This window comes from Schistocerca cancellata, chromosome 1 (assembly GCF_023864275.1).
Source record: "Schistocerca cancellata isolate TAMUIC-IGC-003103 chromosome 1, iqSchCanc2.1, whole genome shotgun sequence".
Lineage (NCBI taxonomy): Eukaryota > Metazoa > Arthropoda > Insecta > Orthoptera > Acrididae > Schistocerca > Schistocerca cancellata.
The window spans coordinates 1,114,238,881-1,114,247,253 of NC_064626.1; the positions used below are offsets into that span (position 1 = coordinate 1,114,238,881).

An 8,373-nucleotide genomic window follows, 5' to 3' on the forward strand; every position below is an offset into this window, starting at 1 on the left:
ACTCCTTTACTACTTTAAGTGTCTCATTTCCTAATCTAATACCCTCAGCATCACCCGATTTAATTCGACTACATACCATTATCCTCGTTTTGCTTTTGTTGATGTTCATCTTATATCCTCCTTTCAAGGCACTGTCCATTCCATTCAGCTGCTCTTCCAGGTCCTTTGCTGCCTCTGACATAATTACAATGTGAAATGATAATTAAATGGACACCCTAGCTGCAAACAAGCATTGATGTACTTCATTGGGGACATGTTGAAAATGTGTGCCCCGACCGGGACTCGAACCCGGGATCTCCTGCTTACATGGCAGACACTCTATCCATCTGAGCCACCGCGGGCACAGAGGATAGTGCGTCTGAAGGGACTTAACCCTTTCACGCTCCCCGTGAGATCCACATTCCCAACACGTCCACACCACTACATTCGTAGTGCGCCTAATAGATGTTTGCCCATCATACTCATTACTCGTGGCAGATTAATCTACCAAGTCCCGTACGAGTTCGGGCATAGCGTGTGCGTTCGCACAAGAAGGTCAATGGCCGGGCAGCCATATTTTATCTATACAGGGCGAGTCACCTAACATTACCGCTGGATATATTTCGTAAACCACATCAAATACTGACGAATCGATTCATCAGACCGAACGTGAGGAGAGGGGCTAGTGTAATAGGTTAATACAAACCATAAAAAAATGCACGGAAGTATGTATTTTAACACAAACCTACGTTTTTTTTAATGGAACCCCGTTAGTTTTGTTAGCACATCTGAACATAAAAACAAATACGTAATCAGTGCCGTTTGTTGCATAGTAAAATGTTAATTACATCCGGAGATATTGTAACCTAAAGTTGACGCTTGAGTACCACTCCTCCCCTGTTCGATCGTGTGTATCGGAGAGCACCGAATTACGTAGGGATCCAAAGGGAACGGTGATGGAGACTGGAACAGCACATTACGTCCACATGCTAACACCTTTTTATTGGTCTTTTTCACTGACGCACGTGTACATTACCATGAGGGGTGAGGTACACGTTCGACGTTCATTTCATACGACATGGAGGACGCATAAATTGGCCAGCCCGTTCTACTGATCTTACACCTCTGGACTTCTTTCTGTGGGGTATGTTAAAGGACAACGTGTACCGTGATGTGCCTACAACCCCAGAGGATATGAAACAACGTATTGTGGCAGCCTGCGGCGACATTACACCAGAAGTACTGCGGCGTGTACGACATTCATTACGCCAGAGATTGCAATTGTGTGCAGCAAATGATGGCCACCACATTGAACATCTATTGGCCTGACATGTCGGGAAACACTCTATTCCACTCCGTAATTGAAAATGGAAACCACGTGTGTACGTGTACCTCACCCCTCATGGTAATGTACATGTGCGTCGGTGAAAAAGACCAATAAAAAGGTGTTAGCATGTGGACGTAATGTGCTGTTCCAGTCTCTTCCGTACCTAAGTTCCATCACCGTTCCCTTTGGATCCCTACGTAATTCGGTGCTCTCCAATACACACGATCGAACAGCGGAGGAGTGGTACTAAAGCGTAAACGTTCGGTTACAATATCTCTGGATGTAATTAACACTTTACAATGCAACAAACGGCACTGATTACGTATTTGTTTTTAAGTTCAGATGTGCTAACAAAACTAACGGGGTTCCATTTAAAAAAACGTAGGTTTGTGTTAAAAAACATACTTCTGTGCATTTTTTTATGGTTCGTATTAACCAATTACACTAGCCCCTCTCCTCACGTTCGGTCTGTGGAATCGATTCGTCAGTATTTGATGTGGTTTACGAAATATATCCAGCGGTAACGTTAGGTAACTCACACTGTATATGACGGTAGTATCTGTTCCCGAAAGAACAGTTACCGTGGATGACCATGCAGCTTTGCTAGAAATGAAATGATAATTAAATGGACACCCTAGCTGCAAACAGGCGTTGATGTACTTAATTGGGGACATGTTGAAAAGTGTGCTCCGACTGGGACTCGAACCCGGGATCTCCTGCTGACACGGCAGACGCTCTACCCATCTGAGCCACCGCGGGCACAGAGGATAGTGCGTCTGCAGGGACTTATCCCTTGCACGCTCCCCGTGAGATCCACATTCGGACTTGGTAGATTAATCTGCCACGAGTAATGAGTATGATGGGCAAACATCTATTAGGCGCACTACGGACGTAGTGGTGTGGACATGTTGGGAATGTGGATCTCACGGGGAGCGTGCAAGGGATAAGTCCCTGCAGACGCACTATCCTCTGTGCCCGCGGCAGCTCAGATGGATAGAGCATCTGCCATGTAAGCAGTAGATCCCGGGTTCGAGTCCCGGCCGGGGCACACATTTTCATGTCCCCAATGAAGTACATCAACGCCTGTTTGCAGCTAGGGTGTCCATTTAATTATCACTTCATTTCTAGCAAAGCTGCATGCTCATCCACGGTAACTGTTCTTTCGGGAACAGATACTACCGTCATATATAGAATTACAACGTCATCGGCGAACCTCAATGTTTTTATTTCTTCTCCATGGATTTTAATTCCTACTCCAAATTTTTCTTTTGTTTCCTTTACTGCTTGCTCCATATACCTAATGAATAACATCGGAGATAGGCTACAACCCTGTCTCACTCCCTTCCCAACCACTGCTTCCCTTTCACGTCCCTCGACCGAGCGGGGTGGCGCAGTGGTTAGACACTGGACTCGCATTCGGGAGGACGACGGTTCAATCCCGCGTCCGGCCATCCTGATTTAGGTTTTCCGTGATTTCCCTAAATCACTCCAGGCAAATGCCGGGATGGTTCCTCTGAAAGGGCACGGCCGACTTCCTTCCCAATCCTTCCCTAATCCGATGAGACCGATGACCTCGCTGTCTGGTCTCCTTCCCCAATCCAACCAACCAACCATGTCCCTCGACTCTTATAACTGCCATCTGGTTTCTGTAGAAATTATAAATAGCCTTTCGCTACCTGTATTTTACCCCTGACACCTTCAGAATTTGAAAGAGAGTATTCCAGTCAACATTGTCAAAAGCTTTCTCTAAGTCTACAAATGCTAGAAACGTAGGTTTGCATTTCCTTAATCTATCTTCTGAGATAACGTCGTAGGGTCAGTATTGCCTCACGTGTTCCAATATTTCTACGGAATCCAAACTGATCTTCCCCGAGGTCGGGTTCTACCACTTTAACCATTCGTCTGTAAAGAATTCGCGTTAGTATTTTGCAGCTGTGACTTATTAAACTGATAGTTCGGAAATTTTCACATCTGTCAACACCTGCTTTCTTTGGGATTGGAATTATTATATTCTTCTTGAAATCTGAGGGTATTTTGCCTGTCTAATATATCTTGCTCACCAGATGGTAGAGTTTTGTCAGGACTGGCTCTCCCAAAGCTGTCAGTAGTTCTAATGGAATGATGTCTACTCCCGGGGCCTTGTTTCGACTCAGGTCTTTCAGTGCTCTGTCAAACTCTTCACGCAGTATCACATCTCCCAATTCATCGTCATCTACATCCTCTTCCATTTCCATAATGCTGTCCACAAATACATCGCCCTTGTATAGACCCTCTATATACTCCTTCCACCTTTCTGCTTTCCCTTCTTTGCTTAGAACTGTGTTTCCATCTGAGCTCTTGATGTTCATACAAGTGGTTCTCTTATCTCCAAAAGTCTCTTTAATTTTCCTGTAGGCAATATCTATCTTACCCCTAGTGAGATAAGCCTCTAGATCCTTACATTTGTCCTCTAGCCATCCCTGCTTAGCAATTTTGCACTTCCGGTCGATCTCATTTCTGAGACGTTTGTATTCCTTTTTGCCTGCTTCATTTACTGCATTTTTATATTTTCTCCTTTCATCAATTAAATGCAATACTTCTTCTGTTACCCAAGGATTTCTACTAGCCCTCGTCTTTTTACCTACTTGATCCTCTGCTGCCTTCACTACTTCATCCCTCAAAGCTACCCATTCTTCTTCTACTGTATTTCTTTCCCCCATTCCTGTCAATTGTTCCCTTATGCTCTCCCTGAAACTCTGTACAACCTCTGGTTCTTTCAGTTTATCCAGGTCCCATCTCCTTACATTCCCACCGTTTTGCAGTTTCTTCAGTTTCAATCTACAGGTCATAACCAATAGATTGTGGTCAGAGTCCACAACTGCCCCTGGAAATGTCTTACAATTTATCTGGTTCTTAAATCTCTGTCTTACTATTATATAATCTATCTGATACCTTCTAGTATCTCCAGGGTCTCCCATGTATACAACCTTCTTTCATGATTCTTGAACCAAGTGTTAGCTATGATTAAGTCATGCTCTGTGCAAAATTCCATCAGGCGGCTTCCTCTTTCATTGCTTACCCCCAATCCATATACACCTAATACGTTTCCTTCTCTTCCAACTATCGAATTCCAGTCACCCATTACTATGAAATTGTCGTCTCCCTTCACTATCTGAATAATTTATTTTATCTCATCATACATTTCTTCAATTTCTTCGTCATCTGCAGAGCTAGTTGGCATATAAACTTGTACTACTGTAGTAAGCGTGGGCTTCGTTTCTATCTTGGCCACAATAATGTGTTCACTCAGCTGTTTGTAGTAGCTTAACCGCACTCCTATTTTTTTATTCATTATTAAACCTACTCCTGCATTACATCTACACTCCTGGAAATGGAAAAAAGAACACATTGACACCGGTGTGTCAGACCCACCATACTTGCTCCGGACACTGCGAGAGGGCTGTACAAGCAATGATCACACGCACGGCACAGCGGACACACCAGGAACCGCGGTGTTGGCCGTCGAATGGCGCTAGCTGCGCAGCATTTGTGCACCGCCGCCGTCAGTGTCAGCCAGTTTGCCGTGGCATACGGAGCTCCATCGCAGTCTTTAACACTGCTAGCATGCCGCGACAGCGTGGACGTGAACCGTATGTGCAGTTAACGGGCTTTGAGCGAGGGCGTATAGTGGGCATGCGGGAGGCCGGGTGGACGTACCGCCGAATTGCTCAACACGTGGGGCGTGAGGTCTCCACAGTACATCGATGTTGTCGCCAGTGGTCGGCGGAAGGTGCACGTGCCCGTCGACCTGAGACCGGACCGCAGCGATGCACGGATGCACGCCAAGACCGTAGGATCCTACGCAGTGCCGTAGGGGACCGCACCGCCACTTCCCAGCAAATTAGGGACACTGTTGCTCCTGGGGTATCGGCGAGGACCATTCGCAACCGTCTCCATGAAGCTGGGCTACGGTCCCGCACACCGTTAGGCCGTCTTCCGCTCACGCCCCAACATCGTGCAGCCCGCCTCCAGTGGTGTCGCGACAGGCGTGAATGGAGGGACGAATGGAGACGTGTCGTCTTCAGCGATGAGAGTTGCTTCTGCCTTGGTGCCAATGATGGTCGTATGCGTGTTTGGCGCCGTGCAGGACTGCATACGACCGAGGCACACAGGGCCAACACCCGGCATCATGGTGTGGGGAGCGATCTCCTACACTGGCCGTACACCACTGGTGATCGTCGAGGGGACACTGAATAGTGCACGGTACATCCAAACCGTCATCGAACCCATCGTTCTACCATTCCTAGACCGGCAAGGGAACTTGCTGTTCCAACAGGACAATGCACGTCCGCATGTATCCCGTGCCACCCAACGTGCTCTAGAAGGTGTAAGTCAACTACCCTGGCCAGCAAGATCTCCGAATCTGTCCCCCATTGAGCATGTTTGGGACTGGATGAAGCGTCGTCTCACGCGGTCTGCACGTCCAGCACGAACGCTGGTCCAACTGAGGCGCCAGGTGGAAATGGCATGGCAAGCCGTTCCACAGGACTACATCCAGCATCTCTACGATCGTCTCCATGGGAGAATAGCAGCCTGCATTGCTGCGAAAGGTGGATATACACTGTACTAGTGCCGACATTGTGTATGCTCTGTTGCCTGTGTCTATGTGCCTGTGGTTCTGTCAGTGTGATCATGTGATGTATCTGACCCCAGGAATGTGTCAATAAAGTTTCCCCTTCTTGGGACAATGAATTCACGGTGTTCTTATTTCAATTTCCAGGAGTGTATTTGATTTTGTATTAATACCCTGTATTCACCTCACCAAAACTCTTATTCCTCCTGCGACTGAACTTCACTAATTCCCACTATATCTAACTAGAACCTATCCATTTTCCTTTTTAAATTTTCTAACCTACCTGCCCGATTAAGGGATCTGACATTCTGCGCTCCGATCCGTAGAACGCCAGTTTTCTTTCTCCTGATAACGACGTCCTCTTGAGTAGTCCCCGCCCGGAGATCCAAATGGGGGACTATTTTACCTCCGGAATGTTTTACGCAAGAGGACGCCACCATCATTTAACCATGCAGTAATGCTGCGTGCCCTCGGGAAAAATTACGGCTGTAGTTTACCCTTGCTTTCAGCCGTTCGCAGTACCAGCACAGCAAGGCCGTTTTGGTTAGTGTTACAAGTCCAGATGAGTCAATCATCCAGACTGTTGCCCCTGCAGCTACTGAAAAGGCTGCTGCCCCTCTTCAGGAGCCACCCGTTTGTCTGGCCTCTCAACAGATACCCCTCCGTTGTGGTTGCACCTACGGTACGGCTATCTGTATCGCTGAGGCACGCAAGCCTCCCCACCAACGCCAGGGTCCAGGTTTCACGGTTAATATGTTCCCCTGAAATTTTTAGCATTTGCACCACGTTTGTTCGCGGGATATCGCGTGATACATCCATACGGGAAACTGCTGCTCTGTCGGGCGAAGTAATTCGGCAGTGCAACGGGTGCGTACGGAATGGGTCACGGAAGGCTATCGAACACAAGATGGATCAGGTCACACCACACAGACCCCCCCCCCCCCCCTTTGAGAAGACTGATACCTCATCCGAACGGCTTTGCAGAACAGATCTGCATCCTCCTCGACACTGGCGCAGAAGTGGAACAGATTGTACACTATCAGAGGTGTCAACCCGTCACCAGGATGCGCGTCGTCCATTTGTCCGCCTACCTTTGACGAATGTGCAGAAACATGCTAGACGGCAGTGGTGAATGGACAGACGTCACTGGGGACAGGAATGGCATCAGATGATGTTTTTGGAGGAATCCAGGTTCTGTTTGTTTGAACATGACGGCCGCATTTTAGTTCGCCGCAGACAGGGGCAGCAGCATCATAGTGACTGCATTCGCACAAGATAGAGAGCGCCAACTCAATTCTGCGGCCCGTAGCCAAACCCTTTATGCACAACACCTAAGACGCCGTTCTTCATCAAGATAATGTACGACCACATGTTGCTAGCACGAACACGTGGCTTCTTGGTGTCACAGGATGTCAACCTTTTGCCCTGGCCTGCCAGATCACCAAACTTGTCGCCAGTTGAAGTTGTGTGGGATATGGTGGAACGATGGGTACAGCACTGTGACCCAATGCCGACCACCAGAGAAAACTTTGGAACCAGGTGAATGCAGCATGAATGGATATTCCACAGGACGCCATTCGCGCTTTATACGCACTGACGGAGTCACGCATTTATTTATCAGGGCCCATGGCGCAACCCTTTGCGTTCTAGGCAACAGGACACATGCTGAGCCGAGGCGACTGCAAAGCTAATCATTTCGGCAGAAGATACTAATGTACACGCCCCGTGAATACCAACGTCATTTCTCTAGTCGTTCAAGTTGCTCTATTTTTTTTCTGAACATGAGTGTATAACGAAGTGTTTCAAGTAGAGCTTCAGGAACATCTTCCTTAACTCAACGCCCACTTTTACAGGATTGTAATGCAATTTTTACAAGAAAACTTGCGTTAGTGTATTTCTGAAATCTTAATAGCTTCAGAGGTATGGCGTTATCTTCATTCACAAACAGCAGAATCCTTTCACTTCCTCTACGGCATGTCCCCTCAAATTTGAATTTTCATATCTAGCGAATAGCTATTCCTTGTTACACTGCTCATCCGGACGCCTCCTTAACGGACATTAACGTGAGTTGCGTCCACCGTTCTCCACTATCAAGGCTTGAGCTCTGCTGGGGCATTTTCAATGAAATGGCCGTATGACTCGCTTCCAGTCATCCATTGTCCAGTGGCTCTTTACACCACCTCAAACTCGCTTAGTATTTACTACAAAAATGGTGGCTTATGAGGAGCTGCTCTGTCGTTGTTCAACTCCCTGCGCTCAGTCTCGGCTGCTGGTAACTCTTCACTTCACAACGCTGGCTTCACGCGCAATGCTCGACGACTCTAGTCCATCACTACATGAGGTCTTCCTGATCTTGGTTTCGCTGTGGCTGTTCCTTCGCGTTTCCACTTTGTGATCACATCATCAACAGTCGACTTCCCAAGCTGACTTCAGAAGACTTTAGATGCCCTTATGA

General features: G+C 47.4%; 1 non-coding gene across 1 annotated transcript; it reads right to left on the reverse strand.

Moving 5' to 3' along the window:
- Positions 1-267: 267 nt before the first annotated feature.
- Positions 268-342, reverse strand: Trnat-ugu (transfer RNA threonine (anticodon UGU)). Its single transcript has one exon. It is a non-coding gene; the product is annotated as a tRNA-Thr (tRNA).
- Positions 343-8,373: the final 8,031 nt, after the last annotated feature.